This window comes from Acinonyx jubatus, chromosome A3 (assembly GCF_027475565.1).
Source record: "Acinonyx jubatus isolate Ajub_Pintada_27869175 chromosome A3, VMU_Ajub_asm_v1.0, whole genome shotgun sequence".
NCBI classification, from domain to species: domain Eukaryota; kingdom Metazoa; phylum Chordata; class Mammalia; order Carnivora; family Felidae; genus Acinonyx; species Acinonyx jubatus.
Genome location: NC_069388.1, coordinates 35,341,400 through 35,363,081, shown reverse-complemented (window position 1 = coordinate 35,363,081; position 21,682 = coordinate 35,341,400). Strand labels below are relative to the sequence as shown.

General features: G+C 37.0%; 1 long non-coding RNA gene across 1 annotated transcript; it reads right to left on the bottom strand.

Moving 5' to 3' along the window:
- Window positions 1-2,725: 2,725 nt before the first annotated feature.
- Window positions 2,726-16,968, bottom strand: LOC113602465 (uncharacterized). The gene is made up of 3 exons (XR_003423899.2): window positions 16,808-16,968; window positions 4,143-4,203; window positions 2,726-3,265 (listed from the first exon to the last, which is right to left on the bottom strand). It is a non-coding gene; the product is annotated as an uncharacterized LOC113602465 (long non-coding RNA).
- Window positions 16,969-21,682: the final 4,714 nt, after the last annotated feature.

Below are 21,682 nucleotides of genomic sequence, written 5' to 3'. Positions count from 1 at the left end.
CCACCCCTACCCCCAGGGTTTTCTCATTGCTTGATTAAAAAAAATATATCAACAGTCATCCTTATCAGTAGGGAACCAACAGATTTAACTTATTCAGGGTCTATAAAGGTCTAAACCACAGAAGAAAGGTGATGGAAAATTTGCTTTGAAATGATTCAGCTGCCTGTGAACCAACACAAAGAACCAACATGTAGAGTAACCAATGGTTAGGATCTCATTTGATGAGTAATGAGAAAATTACCTGCTCTGCTGGATGGATATTTACACTATGCTAATTCAGTCTCTGAAAGCTTTTTCTGGTACACCATGCCCCAAAGTATTCTAGTTTGTAATAGGTCCAGATCCAAGGTATTTAGCTTGTATTTCCCAGGTAAGGTACAAGATGTATGATTGATTAAAAAATTACTACTTCAAAAAGTATAATAATAAAAGTTTTAATAAAACTTTATATCATATGATCTTTCCAAAGTCGATTTGCAAATAGTTTAGTTACTTGCTCAGTTCAGAACCCCCCCTCTCCAAGGGCCACCTTTGGGATAGGCCTGGCATCCTGTGACTATATTTCAAAACACCATGAGGGCACAAGGCTTGGGCACAAGAATATACAATTTGACAGATCAACTGTTTTGATTCCTTGGTTTACTTTCCATGTGGTGTGTTTACCGCATTTTCATTACATGTTCTTCCAGCCCTTACCCCAGCCCCCACCCCAGTCACAGAAAGTGAATAAATAGTGCCTGGTGAAAGCTTAAGGGCTGTAGCTCTAAACTCCCCAGGTTTTCCTTATTACCTGAAGCCACTGAGGTAGGGCCATAGTTTGTGAGAAGTAGAAAAAGAACCAGGAATATTGGTTTCTGTTTCTGGCTTGCCATGTAGAGAAGAAATAAGATTGCACACCCAGAGTTTTAAATAATACTTTGGTTTTTACAAAGAACAGCATTGTAGGAAAGGAGGAGAGTCCTCATCAGCCAGAGGAGGGTAGGTGCTTCCATGCTCCTATTCCTTAAAACATCTACATTGTAGGCTCTCTTTTGTACATGAATGCACCCTAGAACTCTCTCCAATGCCAAGATGTGCCTGTCGTCAAGGAGGGTGGAAGAACCTTGTGTCAACCAGGGATACAAGGAAGGAGAACATAATAGTCAAAATTAGTGAAAGTTAAAAAGGCTATTTGAAAGAGATCACAGTATTCCTTCAGTAAATCTTTTAAGAATCTTATTATTCTGTCATCTCTCTGTTTTCTCATAGGTAAAATGGGGACAATAATTATAATCAACTCACAAGGCAATTGTGAAGTACTTAGAATCATCGTATCTGACACTATGAAGTATTGGTTAAATAAAATAAATCTATCAATTTGATGAGACTTTTAACTTTCTCTAAGTAATGACTCATAACTGCTGCTTTAATATGGAGGGTTGATTTTTTTTCATTAGCTAATGACTGGATATGTATCATTTAACTCATCTGGGCCCTGGTTTCTTCATCTGTTTGAATTCATTCATTTATTCAACATCTAAAACCTTCCATATGCTTGCCACATATTGGAGTTTAGGTAAAACAGAGGAAGGAACTGAAGACTAAATAACCTGACTAAAGGCACAGCTAATAAATGGTACAGCTGGAATTTGAACCCCATGGTTCAAGTTTATAATCATTATGCTTTAGTACAGACTCTTCCAGCCCCATCAGACTCCTTCCCTATGTATTAGGGTTCTCCAGGGAAAGAGAAACAGAACCAATAGAATGTATACACACACAAATACACACACATGTATTCTCTTTTCCCTGCCCCTCTCTGTGTATGTATATGTATGTATATATATGTGTGTGCGTATGTGTGTGTGTGTGAGTGTGTGTGTATATATATATATATATATATATATATATATATATATGCAAAAAGACTTATAAGGAATTGGCTTCCATGATTATGGAGGCTGATAAGCCTCAAGATCTGCAGTGTAAGTCAGAAGTTGGAGACCGAAGAGAGCCAATGGTGTAGTACCAGTCCAAAGGCCAGCAAACTTGAGCCTCGGATAGAGATGTTGTTTCAGTCTGAATATGAAGACAGAAAAAAGCCAGTATCCCAGTTTAAAGGCAATTAGGTAGACGGAACTTTCTGTTGCTGAGCAGAGATTCAGACTTTTTATTCTATTTAGGCCTTTAGCTGATTGGATGAGGCTGACCACATTAGGGAGGGTAATCTGCTTTAGTCAGTCTACTGATTTAAATGTTTATCTTATCCAAAGATACCCTGACAGAAACACCCAGAATAATGTTTGACCAAATATCTGGGCACCTTGTGTCCCAGTCAAGTTGACCCATAAAATTAACTATCAGATCCTCCCTTTACAGCTAACCTCTCTGCCTCAACATATTTTGGCTTGTGTATGACTTTTTTCATTAACAGCTTTAGGGTTCCATTGCTAATGGGATGAGTCTATGGACACTGACCACAAGGTTTGGTTGGGATGAATGCCAAGAAACGGATCTAGGCTGGCAAGATGATTACTTGGAGTAAACAGAAACAACAGAGTTAAAGGAGAAGAGTGCCAAGTATAATCAAGGAAGGAATTTAGAGATCAATACCAAATAAGGAGCATAAATAAGAATTGGGTCAAGATGATGCAGTCAAAATGTACTTGAAAGAGTCAGTCGAGGAAGTCAGAACAGAACAGCAAGGTTGGCCACTGGTTTTGAGGGAACGATAGGAGATTTTAAATAAGAATTTATTTAATAAATAAATAAATAAACAAACAAATAAATAAATAAGAATTTATTCCAGGAGACAGGAACTCAGGCAGTGAAAATCAGGGTGAGATGGGTTAAGGTGAATAATTCAGGATATGTCTGGGAATGTACAAAGGATATCTGGAACTATTCGATTGGTTTTGGCCATGAAAGACAGCACAATTCTGCTACCTAACACCAGAGCATTTATTCAGTTTAATATCTCAGCAGGTAATGTCAATGATCTCCTGGTCATTTCCAATGGACTTCCCATCTTTCTTAACTTCTGCCTTCACTTGACACTCTGTACTGCTCATTCCATTTCTTAAAGTGCTCTGTGAAGTGCCCCCATCTCTGTTTCTCTCCCTTGTTTGTTGACTCCTCATTTTCCATAGCAAATGAGTTGAAGCAGCAGAATTGTGGCGCCCAGCAGATTAAGCTGTACATTTTCCTGAGCTCCACACAAGCCCTCTGGGAGCTCCATTTGTCCATGTAATGTGTCCTGACTCTCCACCATGAAAACTTTTGCACTCTAAGCCAAAGAGAAGAAAATTTAGCAGCTCACATTTGCAAAGGCCTGTACAAATTATAAAGCACTATCACACACATGGTCTCATTTTATTCTCACAATTCTCTGCGATATATGTACAAGCAATTATTATCTCAATTCTAAATTTTTTTAAATTTTATTTATTTAGAGAGAGCATGCACAAGTGGGGGAGGGGTAGTCAGGGAGGGAGAGAGAGAATCCTAAGCAGGCTCTACACTGTCAGCAAGAGCCTGAGGCAGAGCTTGATCTCATGGTTCGTGAGATCAAGACCTGAGCCAAAATCAAGAATCCAACACTTACCTGCTTAACTGACTGAGCCATTCTATTTTAATTCTAAATTAATACATGAGAATTCTGACTGAGTTTTTCGGACTCCTGTAGTCTTCATGGTAGGAAAATAGGAACCAATGTCCTATTCCTTCCTTCACATGTTATCTTAAAAGAATCTGATTCATGCCCCCTGAGTTTAAGCATTCTTTATGTATGTAGGACCGCTAATTTTATGTTATCAGTCCCATCTTCTCTCATGAGCTTGAGTCATATTCCTAGCTTCTTACTGAATACTCTCATCTGTAGGATCAAGGTATGTCAAACTGAACATATATATGCATCAGTTGATTTCCTCCACTCTTCTTCATCTCTTACATTCTTAATTAACAATCTCAGTAGGTGTCCTGCTTACTAAATTAGCACTCAGAAGGATATTAGTTTCGTTCTCCTTTTCTGGCTTTTCTTCATCTTCCCAGCTCTATAGGCTCAGTCATGTACCTTTTCTCCTATCTATGCACTCACTTCTTGGTGATTTTATCCAGTTCTAGAACCTTGAGTGGCATTTATGTGTTAATGTCCTCATATTTACGTATTCAGCCCTGATTTATCTTTTAAACTTCAGCTTGTCCATCCGACTTCCTACTCAATACCTGAACATAAATATAAAGCAAATATGGATATAAAACCTAGCATGTACCAAGTAGAATTTGAGATTTTTAACTCCAATATGGCTCTCTTCCCCATATTAGTAAATGGCATCTACATTCACCTATTTCTTTAGGATAAAATCTTGTCTTATTTCACTAATCTCTTTCCCGTGAACATCTCATGTGTGAGCAAATGTTGCTCTATTTTCAATACTTTTTCTAAATTCACCCACTTCTCAACCTCTACAGTTGAAGCCACCATCATCTTTCACTTAGGCTCTTACAGTAGCCTCCTAGTTTGTCTCCTAGCCCCTATTTTTTCATATAGCTATCACAATGGCACTTGCAAAAAAAAAAATCTTTCTCAAAAAACGTTTAATGGCTCCTATGACTTTTAGAAGTCCTTCTCCTAACCTACAAGATCAGGCTTCTGGCCACCTCTTGAAACTCATTTCCCAACACTCTCCTTATAGTTATTTCCATTATAATCACACTGGCCTTCTTGTTGTTCATTGTACAATCAAATGAACTTCCACCTCAGGACCTTTGTATTTGCTATTACCTTTACCTGAAACATTCTTCCCCAGATCTTCTCATGTCTCACCTCCTCAAATGCTACTTTTCCAAAGGAGTCTTCTCTGACAATCCAAATTAGCTAATCATGCTAATCTCCAATTCACTATCATTCTTTATTCTCTTACCCTGAATTATTTTTCTTCATAGCACTTTTCTCCTCTTGACATTATATATTTGTTTATATATATTATGTATAATATATATAAGTCTATATCTTTATCTGTCTATCTCTATATAAAGGTAACAGTTTTTAATGACATTAGTGTTTCCTTTGGGTAAAGTATTTTTTGTTTCTAAATAATGTGCAGATATTGCTAATTCTTGACTCATAAAATAGACTATCATTGGGTTTATTGTTACAACCAATGATAATCAAGCTCTCTTATATTACCCCTTTCCCCTTTCCCCATCCTCTCAATGCCATGACTTTTTGTTAAATGATGACTCAGTTATTAATATGAATAGGTTAGCATTGTTAATCCCACACAATGAGTATGCTTCTTCTTTTGCATAATATCCCACTTTACTTGAAGAAGGTTTTAAGAGCTTCTATAGAGGAAATAAAGATGGTTGCTTACAAAGAAACACGAATTACATCAACACCAGACTTCTCATCAGCAAATCTGGATGATAGGAGGGCAATGGAATAAATCTTGAAGTGTTAGAAGAAAAATAAGTTGCAGTCTATAAATCTCTATTAAGCTAAAATGTTGATAAGGAATTAAGGTCAAAATAAAGACATTTCCAGAAATACACAGATTCAGGATGCTTACTTCCTGTGCACTCAGTCTGCAAATAAAAATATTTTCTGAGGATTGTACCCCAGAAAAACAACAATACACAAAAAAACACACAAAATGCAGAAGGCTAGGGATTTAGTAAATGTTAGAACTAATGTAGGATTTATTTCTCCTAGGATCAAAACTAGGAAGCAAGTACAGAAATAAAACAGTAAAAATTAGATAACTTAACAAATAGTGTAATTTAAAAGGTGTATTAGTCTGACAATGACATAGGTCTCTGAACAATAATAAAAATAAAAGTGTCCTATAAATGTCAGGAAAAATGAAAGCTTACCATACATTTTTGGTCCAAATATGACACAATTTTGAGCAATTTTTTAAAAAATGTTTATTCATTTTTGAGAGATAGATGGAGTGAGAGCAGGGGAGAGGCAAAGAGAGAGGGAACCACAGAATTTGAAGTGGGCTCCAGGCTCTGGGCTGTCAGCACAGAGCCTGACATGGGGCTCAAACCCATATGCTTAACTAACTGAGCCACTCAGGGGCCCCCAGTTTTGAGCAATTTTTGATGGAGCTTAAGGAAAGAGCTTCTGTTTGTCCTTTTTGTTTGATTATTTTCTTTGTGTGAAGATTTGGTGTCATAGGAATATTTAAAGAGTCACTGCTTGGTTCTGCAGTGAATAGTATTTATATGATCATAATGCTATAAATGCTATTTATTGATTTTTAAAGTTTATAATCAAGTGGTAGATCAAGCACAAGAAACTTCACTATGTTTTCCTAACAGAATCTAAATGTTATGAGTCCTAAACTATAAAAGTGGTGATAGAACTGTCAGAATGTGGTAGTTAAAGGAGGGAGCTGAGGAGGGGATAAGGTGGAGAGGTGTCATTTAATATACAAGCCCCAATTTACTAATTTTCTGTGGTAAAGGTTTAAGAGAATTACTCTAAAGTTGATAGAAGAAAGAAATAAGGTTTAATCATATTACATGATTATATACAAAGTTATATATAAAATCAATCAACAGAAAACAAAAATTCAATGAAAGTAACAAAGTTTGGGTGTTTGAATAAGAGAGAAAGAGCCAGGGCACCTGGGTGGCTCAGTTGGTTAAGCATCTGACTTCAGCTGATGTCATGATCTCAGGGCTCGTGGATTTGAGTCCTACATCAGGCTTGTGCTGACAGCTCAGAGCATGGAGCCTGCTTTGGATTCTGTGTCTCCCTCTCTCTCTGCCCCTCCCCCACTCATGCTCTGTCTCTCTCTCTCTCAAAAATAAATAAACATTTTTTTAAAAAATTTTAAAAAGAGAGAAAGAGTCAATTAGATGATGTTCTAATCTTTAAAAAGGAGAGTTAATACATATTATTCAAATTTCATGCATCAAGAATAGAAGTATGTAATTTAAAATTAAAGTTATAAACAACAAGAAGAACTTAAAATTGAAATATTTAAAGATAGTTTCTTTGGGAAAGAATAAAGACAAAGACTCATGATTTTATATTTTTTTAATTTCTCATTTTTTAATGTGAATATATTAACTCTTAAAAAGAATAGAGATAAAGGTGCCTGAGTGTCTCAGTTGGTTGAGCGTTCAACTCTTGATTTCAGCTCAGGTCACGATCCCAGAGTAGTGAGCCCTCTATTGGGTTCCACATGCTGAATGTGGAACCTGCCTCAGATTCTCTCTCTCCTTCTGCTCCTCTTTCCCACTCACACACATGCTCTCTCACTCTCTCAAATAAAAAAAAGTAAAAAAAAATAGAGATAACAAAATTATGAAATTATTTCAAAATGCTTTTAAAGAGGCACACTTGGTTTGTGTGGGCTGGAGTGTTCTCCCTAAATGACTATCTTATAATACCTTGGCAATTCTAAAATCTTATTTTCTCAGTCTGTTAAAATGCTATCCACTTTTATAGTGGAGAATAAAAATGAATATTGAAATGTGTTTTTAACCCTTTAGCTAAAGAGAGAGTCTGGATTAAAATTGAAAAGTGAGATGTGAGAGGGAATATCTGGGCAGAAGTCTGGTTGAGAGTCAACATCTCAATAATATAATTGTGTTTATGGGAGAGCCAGTTTTGAATGGTGGAGTAAGGACCTCCAAAATATGTTACTCCATAAAAGCAATAAACTCACTGGCAAAAATTGTCAAAACCAAACAGACTTTTTAGAACTCTGGAAATTAACTAAAGCTATGCAACAATTTGAAGAGCATGTATTAAAAAAAAAAAAAAAGACAAAAAGCCTATATCTAAGTAAGAACAGCAAATTTTCTACCATTTAACTTTCTCTATTCCCACCCCCCTCTCCTCAGTTCTGTGGTAGCCCTGAAAGCCTAGAAGCCTAGAAGACAATGAAGGTGGGGGACATAATTGATTCGGAGTTCCCTGGAAGCCCCATCCAAAGAGAATTGTCATTACTTTACTTGTTTGAAAGTTTCCTGGAAACTACCACTCTCAGTGCTTGTCTTTGAAATGACTCAGAACTCAGTGTGAACAGTGTTTTCCCCAGGACATTTGTCAAAAACAGTCAGCAGCAAATGTTTAACATAGCAGCTGCCTGAGGCAGTAATAATAGTTGGGGCAAACAAGATGCTGACAAAGAAACTTAAAAGGAAATGCTGAGAAGTGAGATGCACATAGGGGCTTTGAAAAACTCCAATATATTCCTGGGAATCTAGATATTCATACAGATGTATAGGGCTGTGCATATGCCCTGAAAAGATCTGAGAAGGCCTTATGCTCTGCATGATCTTGAGATTCTGCAAAAGCAGGAAGTAAAGACTAAGGTAGTGTTGTAAACTGCCTGCTAGAGTGTTGAAACACTACCCTAACACACAGAGGTTCTCTGCAAAGACTGTGAGACCTATTGGTTCAAGGCATTTAAGGAAATCTGTCCATTCATTAGCTGACCACTAAGTTAGCTGAACAGAGACTTTGGGCCACACACAATAAAGAATACAGATTTTACTGAAGTGGTTTAGGAAAATCACTAAACTAACAAACAGTGGCTGTAATAAATGCTAGGAGTAGTGGTGGTGACAGAATCTGATTTCCAGAGTTGTCACATTATACTATTTTAAATGTACAGTTTTTAACTAAGTATTGAAACATGTAAAGAAATATGGCCCATAAGCAGGAGGAAAATGATCAATAGAGACTTCCCATGAGGACACTTAGACACTGGACTAACTGGGCAAAAAATTAAGGTGGTGATTATCAGTATGTCAAGAACTAAAAGAACTAACTCATGTCTACAGAACTAAAGGAAACTATTAGAAAAATAACTCAACCAAATAGAGAATATCAATAAAGAGATAGATATTATTTTTAAAAAGAACCAAATAGAAATTCCAGAGCTTAAAAGTATAGTAACTGAAATGAAAAATTCATTAGAGAAGGACAGTAGTAGATTTGAGTTGGCCAAAGAAAGAACTAGCAAATTTAAAGATAGGTCAATTGAGGTACCTGGGTGGCTCAGTCGATTAAGCATCCAACTTTGGTTCAGGTCATGATCTCATGGTTTGTGGGTTCAAGCCTGCATTGGGCTCTGTGCTGATAGCTCAGAGACTTGAGCCTGCTTCAGGTTCTGTGTCTCCCTCTCTCTCTGCTCCTCCCCCACTCAAGCTCTGTCTCTCTCTCTCAAAAATAAACTTTAAATTTTTTTAAAAAATAAATAAAGATAGGTCAATTAAAATTATTCAGTCTGAGAAACAGAAAGTAAAAAGAATTTAAAAAATTAATAGAACCTTGGAGACAAGTGGGACACCATCAAGTGTACCAAATATGCATAAAGGGAGTATAAGAAAGTGAGAAGAGAAAGGGATAGGAAGAATATTTGAAGGAATTATGGCCAAAACATCCCAAATTTGGAAAATTACATTAATCTAAATAATTAAGAAACTTACTGAACTTCAAGTAGGAAAACTCAAGGAGATACAAAGAAAAAATCTTGAAAACAGATACAGAAGTGATTCATCTCATATAAGCCATCCTGAATAAGATTAACAGCTGATTTTTCATCAGAAACCATGAAGACAATGGTATGATATATTCAAAGTGTTGAAAGAAAAAGACTTCCAAGCAAGAATTTTGTATTAGCAAAACTATCACTCAAAAAAGAAATTAAGACATTCCTAGATAACAAAAACACCTGAGAAATTTGTTGTAGCACAACTGCCTTACATGAAGTACTAAGCACTGGGCAACCACTAAGAAAATAACTAGAAAACATAGTAAAAGAAACAAAATGACAATGAAATTAAAATGGTACACTAGAAAATATCTAACACAAAAGAAGGCAGTTGGAGTAAAGGAAAAAGACATAAGGCATGTAGAAAACAAATAACAATAGGGCAGACATAAAGCCTACCTCATCAATTGTATTAAATGTAAATGGATAAAACACTTGAATCAAAAGACAGAAATTGGTTAAATTGTTCAAATATCCAACTATATGCTGGCTATAAGAGACCCAGTTTATAGTCAAAGATACAAATAGATTGAAAGTAAAAAAGACATAAAAAGATAATGCAAACAAATATAAGAGAACCAGATTGACCATACTAATAACAGATAAAATAGGTCTTCAGACACAAATTATTACTAGAGACAAAGAAGGACATTTTATAATAATAAAAGTGTCAATTGCTCAAGAAGACATAATAATATATACACCACAGCAAAACCACAAATATACTGAAGGGAGAAATAGATACTTCCAACAATAATAGTTGGAGACTTCAACACTCCGTTTTCAATGTATATAGAAGACCTTAATAGAAGATCAATAACGTTCAAAGACTTGAACAACACTAAAACACACTAGACCTAACAGACATCTATACAACATTCCACCCAACAACAGAATACACAATTTTCTTAAGTGCATATTGCCTTCTCTTCTGTGCTCATATGTCCAAATCTCTCCCTTTCATAAGGATACATGAAGCCTGATTTCATTTAAGCCTTACCCCAGAAAACCTAGGATAATCTCATCTCAAGGTCCCTAACTTAATCACATCTGCAAGACACTTTTTCTAAATGAAATAATGTTTATAGGTTCCAGAAATTAGAACCTGGTATCATGGGGAGACATCATTCAGCCTACTAGAGGGAGCTTTTTAAAAACACTCATGCTTGTGTACCATTTCCAGAAATTCTAATTTGATTAGGTTGAAGTAGCCCTGGACATTGATAATGTTTTTAAAGCCTCCCAAATGTATCCAGTATTTCAAACTATTGCTGTGGGTAAGCCGTTGATAAATTGGTGAATAGGAGTTACCTTGTTTATTTTCTTTTTGTTTCATTCTATTCACTCAATCTTTTAATTAAATCCCTTTTTCCTTTTAAGACCTTAGCAGAGCTAACCTGCTGCCTTGGTAGTGTCTATTAAAAATGGATCACCATTTATTAACTAATTAATATTAAATTCGTGTTAAATTAATTTATGTTCACCAAGCTAAAAAATACTAAAGTAATTTTAAAAAGAACTAAGGTAGGGTTTCAGACACATTGCCTGGTGGTTATAGAAATCTTGTGGGGAAAGAGAGGATATTTCTGGCATGGGAGTGCTGCAGTATACTATGGAAAACATTCTAGACTGGGATCAAGATTTATTTTTATTTCTTTAACAAACATATATCAAATGTTATATATCGCTGGCATAGTTTAAACACTTTACAGATGTAATTCCCTACAATATCATGAAGTTTGTACTAGTATAATGTCCATTGGACAAATGAGTACACCGAGACACGAAACAGTTAAGTATCTTCCCAAGGACCCTGTAATAAGTGCCTAGGCAGCCCAGCACCAGAACAACCATGTGCAAACACTAACCCCTGTTCTTTTGTACCTTCTCAGCAATACTGTATCTTCCCATTTCTGCTCTGCTGTATCTGTGCTATGTGGTTTTTGAAAACCGGTTTACCTCTCTGGGCTTGTTTTCTCATTTTTAAAATAGAATATGTTTCTACTTGGAGGTTGATATCATTTTACACAAAGGGTCCAACCAATTGCTTTCTGACTGACAGAAGCATTCTTTTATTTTTCTGACTCCCACCCCCTGCCGTTTCTATTAATTTGCATGCTAGGCTGTCACAGTCTGAGTCAAGGACTGAAAAACATGAGTATCATAGAAAGTCCAGGTTGGAGTAAATCTCTGAAATAGCCTGGTCTGTTCATTTCACAGGTAAAAAAATACTGAGACAGAGGAAGATAGGACCAGTCTTCTAACTCCCAGACAGTGACTTTTGCCACTTGAGTACATGAATTACTGGGGATTAGTTAAGATGAAAATTATGATTCAGCAGATCCATGGTGGTGCCTGAAATTCTGTATCTCTAACAAGCTCCTAGATGATGCTGATGCTCCTGGTCCACATTTTGAATAATGAGGTTTGATAGAACCCAAAACTTCAGGTCTATGTTATACTTGGGAAAAATAATGTTCACCCAAATCTCTGGGGTTATGACCAATATTATCTTATGAAACTCCATTTGGCTTGTGACCATGGAAACAAGTACAATTACAAACAATTTTGAAATTTGGAGTTTGGAAAATGACCATGTCATGAGTGATGAGGAACAGAAGAGAGAGTGGAAGCTGAGAGCTGAGTGAGGACTTGTGTGGGGTCAGCAAGCTTAGAACATGGGGTGGCTTTGTATATCAGGAATATGTTTCTCACAAGTTATAGAAATCCAAATTTCAATAACTTAGGCAAAAAAGGCAACGTATTGACACAATTAAAACCTCTAGCGTTAGGTCTGGCTTCAAGCAAAGCTAGATTCAGGTGCTCAAACAATGTCATCAAAAATTAATCTCTTAACATCTGTGTGTTGACTTCATTCTCAGATAGACTCCACTAGCTGTGCTCAATAGCAGAAAAGAGCATGCTGCTTTTCTAATAGTTCCAACAAATATCCCTGACTATTCTTTTCATTGGCTAGTCCTGGGTTATGTGCTTCTTCCAGAACCAGTCACTATGACTGGAAGGGTGTTGTGCTCTAATTCGGTACCCTGGGTCACATGTCCATTCCCATGATAAATCCCATCCAAAAGACATGGACTGGGAGTTGGGGAGGAGAATGGTCTCTGAGTGAGGTCAACAGGAAGGGGAATGGATGCTAAGTAAGCAAAAATAATAGATGCTCATTCTAGAGAGTGGGGCCAGTTGAGCAACTGAAGGTATTAAAAGCTTGGCTGGGACATCAGAGGCTCAGCAAGGTGCTGGGACTTGAAGGGTTAATTCACCTACTAGTGAAAATCTGGCTACAGATGCTATTTCAATATATGAGTCTATTTTGATTCTTCCTAAAAAAGTGCTTCTGAGATTCTGGCTCAGGAGGTCTAGGGTGGAGTCCCAAGAGTCCACACTTCTAACAAACTCCCAAGTGATGCTGATGCTGCTGGTTCATGGACCACATTTTGGTGTGGCACTGTGTTGAAGCATCAACTCCAATCATCTCTAGCTGTGGTGTATTCCCAAGCTTGATTGCCCTTCCCTTGAAATCCTTCCCTTCTAGTCCCTTCTAGGGGTTAGAAGCTTTTTATATGCCCTTACTAGGCTCTGTCCTGCTGTCAGTCGTCTCTCTCAGGGACTAAATGGAGATCGAGGCATCCTTTCTGTCAGAATCATTGGCTTCATCATTTCCCTATTCCAGGTCTGTACAGATTTAAGGCATTGGACCAAAGGAGGTCCCTGGCTTAGGGTCCAAGGAAGGTTAGTTTGCTGGCTCATGGTCAGCATTTCATTTAATGAAGAAGTCAGAGATTACTCCATTTCCTGCTACTCACTTATTGTTCTTTGGTCATAGACTAGAGAGACTTGTCAAACCCCAAATGACTGCAGTTGCATGAGTGGACCCTGCTGAGGCAGTTCAGATGAGCAGAACTTCCTAGTTGATCCACAGGTTGGCAAGCATACCAAACGGCTGTTTATGAGCCCCTGAATTTGAGGAATTTTGCAAGACTGCATTATTGTGGCATTAGATTACTAAAAGGCTATCTATGTGAACTTGGGCAAATTTCTAACTCTCTATAAGCCTCTTCCTTTGTAAAAGGGGGAAAAACTTACAGAGAATTATGTGAATGTTAAATAAGGAATGTGAAAGACTTTAAAACAATTTTTTAATTTATTATGAGAGAGAGAAAGAGAGAGAGAACCCAGCACAGAACCCCACACAGGGCTTCATCCCATGAACTGTGAGATCATTACCTGAGCTAAAATCAAGAGTTGAATGCTTAACTGACTGAGCTACCCAGGTGCCCCAGGAATGTGAAAAACTTAACACAGTATTCCAGTAAGCGGCAGAATTAGAACTACAGTTTCCCTTTCTAAAGCTGGTATTCAAAAAGCCTTATAGAGAAAGAAACTTTCTGGTAGAATAAAGAAGAGATAATGTGAGAGTCCAAAGAGAGAAAGAAACAGTGATCTCTGCTTGGTGTCATCCACTTTCCAATGTCCTTTACTGTATTTTATAGCATTCTATCTTTCCGACCAACGTATATGCTAAGTTTTTTTTATTCTCTTTTTATAGACAAAGAAATCATGACTCAGAAAAGTTAGCTGGCTTTTGTTAGTCAGACAGCTAATAGTGGAGGCACTGCACTTTAACATTAGGTTTTTCCCATTCTAATGACCTTGCCCTTTTCCACTCTGAAAATCCGATTCAAACCTTAATCACATTACAGTTTTCATTAAAATATTGTATAAAGGGCTTCCACTACAGAGTAAGAAAACTGATGTCATAGCCAAATCTTTCAAATTTTATTTTTGCTTTTCCATTTGACTTAACAGATTTTTCTTCTTTCTTTCTAGAATCAATCTTTCTCCTTCTCTCCCTAAATTTCTCTCTTTCTCCATGTCTTCATCTCTGTCTCTGTGTCTCTTTCTCTCTCTCTCCTTGCTGCCTTCAGATCCCTGTAGTTAACATCAAGTAGAAAACAAATGACTCAGCAAGCTGGATGTTAATCTCAATGGTTTATTTTTTCTTAAAGGGGAAAAGAAAGATCTTAGCAGCATATCTAGAAAGAAGGGAATGAAAATTTTAAGCCTCTTGTAGGAAAAGCATCATAGATATACATAGCCTATATAGCATTTTTTAGTTCAACCATGCAAAAAAAAAGAGGCCCCGCCTCACAGCAGAGCTTAAATAAATCTCTACATACCATTTATGCTCACATGAACAAGCTATTTTTTCTTCCTATGTTTAATGCCTATAGGAAATCTAGGCTAGTACTGACTTTGTCAAATTTGATCCCTTGCCTCTGTCTAACTCTTGATCTGCATATATATGGCTTTTTAATTTTTATTCACAAAAACAAAGGGCTCAGAACTCATTGTTTCCATTTTGAGCCATATGACCTGAATTTGGATGATATTGGTCACGACAGGCTAGATTGTACTGCAGTAACAAACACCTTCATATTCATAATGGCTTAATATAATAAAAGTTGGTTCTTTTACTTGCTGTTTGTCTGATACAAATTAGCAGGGCCTTTCTTCATCATAATCACTAATGGATTTCCATGAATGGAAACTCCCGTGTGGGCTTCCATGATTGTCATCATGAGGAGAAAGGAGGAATCGGCCAAGCACAGGAACTTAAATGCTAACACTGGAAGAGACATACATCACTCCTGCTCATATTTAACCACGCAAACAAGTTATCTGGCCTCTCTTACTTTAGGGAGTGGTGAAGTGGATCTCCCATATTCCTGGAGAAATAGAGCTGAAATTTTTATGAACATCTCTAATAACTAGCCCAGATGGCCTCTCTGATGATTAGGTAGGATTCTTGCCTCTCCTGGACCAATGACAAAATAGGTTCCTGGCCAATTCACTTTTCTTTTGGGTAAATTAACTTCTCTTCGGGAAAAAAATGATGCCATATCTTATTATACAGCTTAGAGGTTAACATGTATGAGGAGTACAAATGTTTCACTGCTTTGAATATTTTAAAATAGAATTTTATTTTTCGAATGATATGTGTTTGGAGATAATACCCAAAAGGTAGGCAAGGTTCCTTTTCAGTTCATTCTTGCTTCTACTGTTATCTGAAAAGGGTTTCACATTGCTTGTTGTCTCTCTCTCTGTCTCTCTTTCTGGAACATGTCAGGAGATATTAGATCTGTTGTTTTATTTAACCTCTAATCTATAACGATGGCTGAGTTCCAGGCAGTTAAAACTTCATTCATATTAGAGATGAGAAATTTAGCTTTCCAAGGTAGACTGACCCTTCAAATATGTAAATTTATTTTAAGAAACTGCATGTATATATCTAAATTTTAGCAAAACACAGGTCCTCTTTTGATATCCTAAAAGGAGTTTATTGTATCTTCTACCATATAGGCTTGAGATAACTTGATCCAGAAAACTGGACACACTATATGGAAGCAGTTTCTAGAACAGTTCTGTCCAGTAGAATTTTCTGTGATGCCAGAAAATATTCTATAGCTGCATTGTTCAGTTGGGGTAGCCACGAGCCACATGTAGCTATTTAACACTTGATACGTGGTTAGTGTGACTGAGGAACTGCATTTTGAATTTTGTTTAATTTTAATTAATTTAAATTTGAATGTTAATAGCCACATGTGGCTAGTGACTGCTGTATTGAGTAGTACATTTCTAGAAGTTGGGCTTTCAACAAATGTTTATTATTGTTGAATTTTAAAAAAAACATGAAAATGCATCCTTGACTTGAAACAAAAGAAACTCATGTGTGCATCTCTGGTCTGTTTGCTGAAAACCTGAGACTGCCACAGGGATAGTTTCTAATTCTGGGATATGGGCATCTTGAGATTCTATCAACCTGCAGAATCATTTCTTTGGGAGTGGACTCGGGGTTAGGCCATCCTGGGTGTCAGTGTTGGACCATGGGATAGGTGGAGGGAATGTCAGCAATTGTTCTAGAGCAGAACTATAATGCCAGTCATTGTGGTGGCCTTAATATCTTCTCCTGTTAAGGCCATGGGCTCAGTCCGCTTGTGCTGAAAAAGATCTGAGTTTCACAAACACACAATCATCTCTTTACCTACTCTCACTACCATCCTTCTGCAACACCAATGGGGTTCAAAGTTGATAGTTTTACCTCCTTCACCTCCATTTAATAAACCTTCCCCATCATTCTGTGAAATGACAAATGCTGTTTCTTAAAACTTTTCTAAAGCATTAAACAAACATAATTTTACCATTACCCTCCCCCCCCATACAGACACAAAAATCAAACCATATAGATCATGCCTCCTCAATATAGATGTTTGGGAATGAGCACTGACCACCAACATCAAGACAAAGCAGTTGGGAATATATCCTCTTTTCTGATTTGTTCAGGATCTCCAATCCTTAGTAGGTGCCATCCACTGTGCTGAGCGCTGAGGGTATAGAGGGGAATTACACAAGGTCCTTCTTTCAGGGAGGTCCCAGCAACTAGTAAGACATAGACATATAAAGAGTTAATTCATGATAAAACATAGTGGTAGTATGAGGTACTAGGGAACACAGGATAAGCAGTGACACAATAGGAATATTCAAAGTGAGATTATTATTTCCCTTAGTTACTTGGAATTCAGAGAAAGAAATATATCCAAAAATGTTTATGGCTGACACTGGCTCAGTATTATTCAAACCTGTTCCTTCTTTATAGTCTCACAGATTACATTATCCAACCTCACTTTTATTTCGTCTGGGGCCATGCATTCTGGCCACAAGATTCTGGACAATGCATCTTCCAAGACTGACATGTCTGCTATAAAACCTCCTGTTTTATTATTCATGTTCTCTCTTATAGAAACCATGGAAGCCAAATGCAGGGGACACTAGCACCATAAAATGAATGAAGCTGAGTGCTTGAAACACTGCTAGGAGGAGACACCAGGAACACTTCATGAATCTAGTTGGAGCATTATGTAAGAAATAAGCTTTTATGGTGTTAAGCCACTATAATTTCGGGCATTTTTTGTTATAATATCAATTGTCCTTACCAATACATTGTCCAATTGGCTTTAACTTGGATATCAGATATAATCACAGAATTTTAGAACCTAGAAAGCTCTCAGTCTATTTAATCTCTTTATTTCACAGAAGAAGAAATGAAGCAACTTGCCCAAGTTCATACAGCCAGTTTTGGGATATAGCAAGACTAGAATCCAATTCTCAGGCAAAGGCTGGTTCCACCAGGCCAAACTTGCCTCTATTAGTCTATACGTACTGTTCAGCATTCTTGTATGACTGCATGAAACATAAAGAGGTGGAATTTTATGGAAAATGAAAGTTGTCTCTATGAGGAAAGGAACATTGAGATTTGTCAAAAGGGATGTATTTTGATATTTGCATAAAGTGCTGAATTTAAAACATGGCTAGATTTATTTTTCAGGACAATTTTATGTTTATCATCAGAAAAGTGCCTTATGATTTCATTTTTTTTGTTTGTTTGTTTCACTATGCCTGGTATTTGAATTTATCCATTGCCAAGAGGTGAAAGGTTGAAATTCTTTGAGTACAACATATGGGTTCATCAATTTCTGAGAAAAATCGGCTGTAACCTTGCTGACCTTCAATGTCATGAGATTGAACTCTGAGTTTCCTAGCCCATGGACTAAATGTATCGCACCTATAATTTCTAGGATAAAATGGGACAAAATAACACAGGATAATTGAATTGCTGTGACAGATGCTGTTGCTTACACGATCAATTTCTATTCTCCCCTTCTATCACAGATACCAAATCTTGATACATTTGTGTGGCAACAAGCCTAGTCCAGGTGATGAATGGTGATGAATGCAGACCAGATGTGGCAGTTGTGGTCTCCTTAGCAAATGATTTGTCTAGAAGTAGGAGTAGAACCAAATTATGGCCAATGAAATATAACTAAAAATTTGCTGCGGGCTTTTGGGAAATATTTTGCTCTTTGCTAAGAAGGAGGTGCTAAGGAAAAACCATTATTTTATGACCCTTTCTTCCTACATCTGGATTTATTTCCATGAGGACATTACTCTGGGAGCTGCAACCACAGTCCAAGGGTGGGAAACAACCAGTTGTGAGTTGGGGCATGTTGTTTTTCATATCTCTTTACAACATTCCCTCCCAACAAGTGCACACTTGCTTGGTTATCAAGTCACTGGATTGAGGGATTAAGGATTAGGCCTTGTAAATGTTCCCAGGAGGTTAATTTTGTTCCAGTCCCCTACTGTATTTTTTTTAAACAAATTAGCCTAGCTATCATGTTTCCATCCCTTCATCTGCTCTGAAAAATAATTATACAGATAATATTTATCCTCAAGTTTCTTATTTACAAAATTGGGGTAATAAAAATCTATCTGACATTGTTATTGAAGGGATTGTATTAAATTCATTTATTCAACTAGTATTTCCTGAGTGCCTACTGTGGGAGAGAAATTGTGGTAAGCATTGATGATATTAAATGAACAAAGTAACCACAGTCTCCTGCCCTCATGCAACTTCTGATCTGGTAGAAAAGACAGGCAAAAAAATAAGAAAAGAAAAGAGAAAAAAGAAAAAAGAAAGGAATTGTTAAGTAAATATACAAAGAATAAGAAATTTCAATGAGTTGGACAGGATGGGCTGATGGAGGAAAATGAGTGGAGCAGGAATACCACTTGAGAGTGTCCACAGAAGACCTCCAAGAGGTGGTGAGATTTAACCTGAGAAGGATGTAATAGATCCTACCAGATTAAGAACAAAAAGCAAGGGAAGAGGTTTGTAGCAGACAGAACAGCAAGAATGGCAGTCTTGAGATGTGAGGGATTTGGTTGTTCAGGGAGAAGCAAGAAGGCCAATGGACTGGGATATGGTGAGTTAAAGGGAGAGGGGCAGGAGGTGAGATTGGAGAGAATGACAGGGGCTTGGTCATGTAGGATTTTACAGGCCATGATAAGAAATTTGGATTTGATTTTAATCATGATGGGAAGTCTTTGAAGAGTTTTAAGCAGGTTAGTGACATGATATCGTAGAATTTTTAAAGCCAAAATTAACTTTTGTGTGAAAAGGGGTTGGAGAAGTTTAGCAGTAGAGTGGGGAAGATCAGATAGGAGCTTACTGTAGCGCTATAAGCAAGAGACAGCAGAGGCTTAGACAGGGAGAAGTGATGTTAGAGGTGCTGGAAAGAAGTGTAGATTCAAGACAAATTTAGAAAGTAGAGTCAACAAGATTTGCTGATGTATTGAGTGTGAGAGGTAAGGGAAAGGAAGAATTAAAGATAGCTTTCAGATTTTGTGTTTGAATATCTGGATGTATAGTGGAGCTGCTTTCCAAGAGGAAAAGATTGAAAAGGGGAGGTTTTGTATGTGGGGGTAAAAATCGACAGTATAGTGTAGATTTTTTTTTTAGGATGGCTGTGGACCATTTATATGGAGATGCCAGGCTGGTAGTTGAATGTATGTCTATATATAAGTCTAAACTGGTATATCAGCTAATGCTGTGTAACAAACCACTCCAAAAGTCAGCAGCTTAAACAATAACTATTTCTTCAGGTTGGCAACTTACCCTGGGTTAAGCTGGGCATCTTATTTGGTCTCACTTGGGTTCCCTAATGGATTGGTGGTCAGCTGCAAGTTGGCTAGGTGGTTTGCTTCTAGGGGTTGGTTGATTGTCAGTTGGTGTAATGATCTCCATGGTTTTTCATTCCTTAATGGGCTGCCTTGGGCTTACTCATATAATAGAGAGAATGTTCCAAGAGTAAGAAAAGCCTTAGGGGCACCTGGCTGGCTCAGTCAGTTAAGCATCCAACTTCAGTTCAGGTCATGATCTCACCATTCGTGGGTTCAAGCCCTGCATTGGGCTCTGTGCTGGAGTCTGCTTGGATTCTGTGTCTCCCTCTCTCTCTGTTCCTCCATCACTCACGTTCTGTTTCTCTGTCTCTCTCTCAAACATATATAAAGAATAAAAAAAAAAAAGAAGAGACTTAAACTCACAATTGGTATACCATCACTTCCCCAGTATTCTATTTACCAAGGAGAGATACAAGGCCAGCCCAATTCAGTGGGTGGAAAAAAAGACTCTACCTCATGATGGGAGCAGTTGCAAAGTCACATTGCAAAGGGGTAGGGCTTCCAAGAGGCTGTTAACTGGGCCATCACTGCCATTAACTGACTATATTATAGGTTATAATTTGAAAGTCTTCAGCACATAGATATTAGTTAAAAATGTGGAAACAGTTGAGTTCAGAGTGAAAGAATAGATGAAGAGTCTCAAGAAATTCCATTTGGCCGATGAGGTTGGGGCCAGCAAAAAGACTCAGAAGGTCAGTGATCTAGAAGGTGAAGTAGGAAATAGGAGCATATAAAGAAGAAATTGGTTTGTATTAATGTTTAATAAACTGAGTCTGAATATAGCTCATATTCATTTATTGAAGGTGTCCTCAGTTCAGGGCATTTAGCTAGCTCTGTGGTAGAAAAAATGAAGTATAAACTATGGTCCCACTGTAGAAACCATGTTGAATGTATAATTTAGTTGGAGGGAAGAGCCTCATGCTTACATAAAGTTAATAACAATGTAGGACAATTATACGGGAGTTTCTCAAGAGCCCACCACTGAGAATCCTTTAGCAAGATAAAAGTCTATCCTTTGGCTGGTTACATGGATTTTTTAGTTTGTGAAAAGTTCCTCAAATCTACACTTATTATTTGTGTAATCTTCCATGTATATGTTATACTGCAATAAAAAGTTTTTTTTAAGCTACCTCAACCCTCTTGAACCTGATAGCTATTTAGTTTGACTAAACATACTAAATGTCTTTTCATAAGAACTCACTTTTGTTACATTTATTTACGTATATGTGATATATTCATGTATATTTCAGAACCAAAATTTAGAAAAAGAGGCTTGAGGATAAAGAAAATAAATATTTTCTCCTTATATGTAATTCAATCACAATGGATTTTAAAAACTTTCATCTGAACAATGCTGCAAAAAAAATATTTTGTCTTTTACCCTGGGTTAAATGAGCCCCCAAATGTGAAAGTAAATTAGTTCTCTGTTTCAACATGCATTGTACTTTTAATACAAGAGCAAAACAAATACAAATAGAGGAGAAAATATTTTTTGTTATGAATTTATGGTAACAAAAAGAAGCCTCTTCTGAATAAGACAACTGAAGAAAAAACTTAGAGCAGTTAGAAAGAAAAGACTGCAG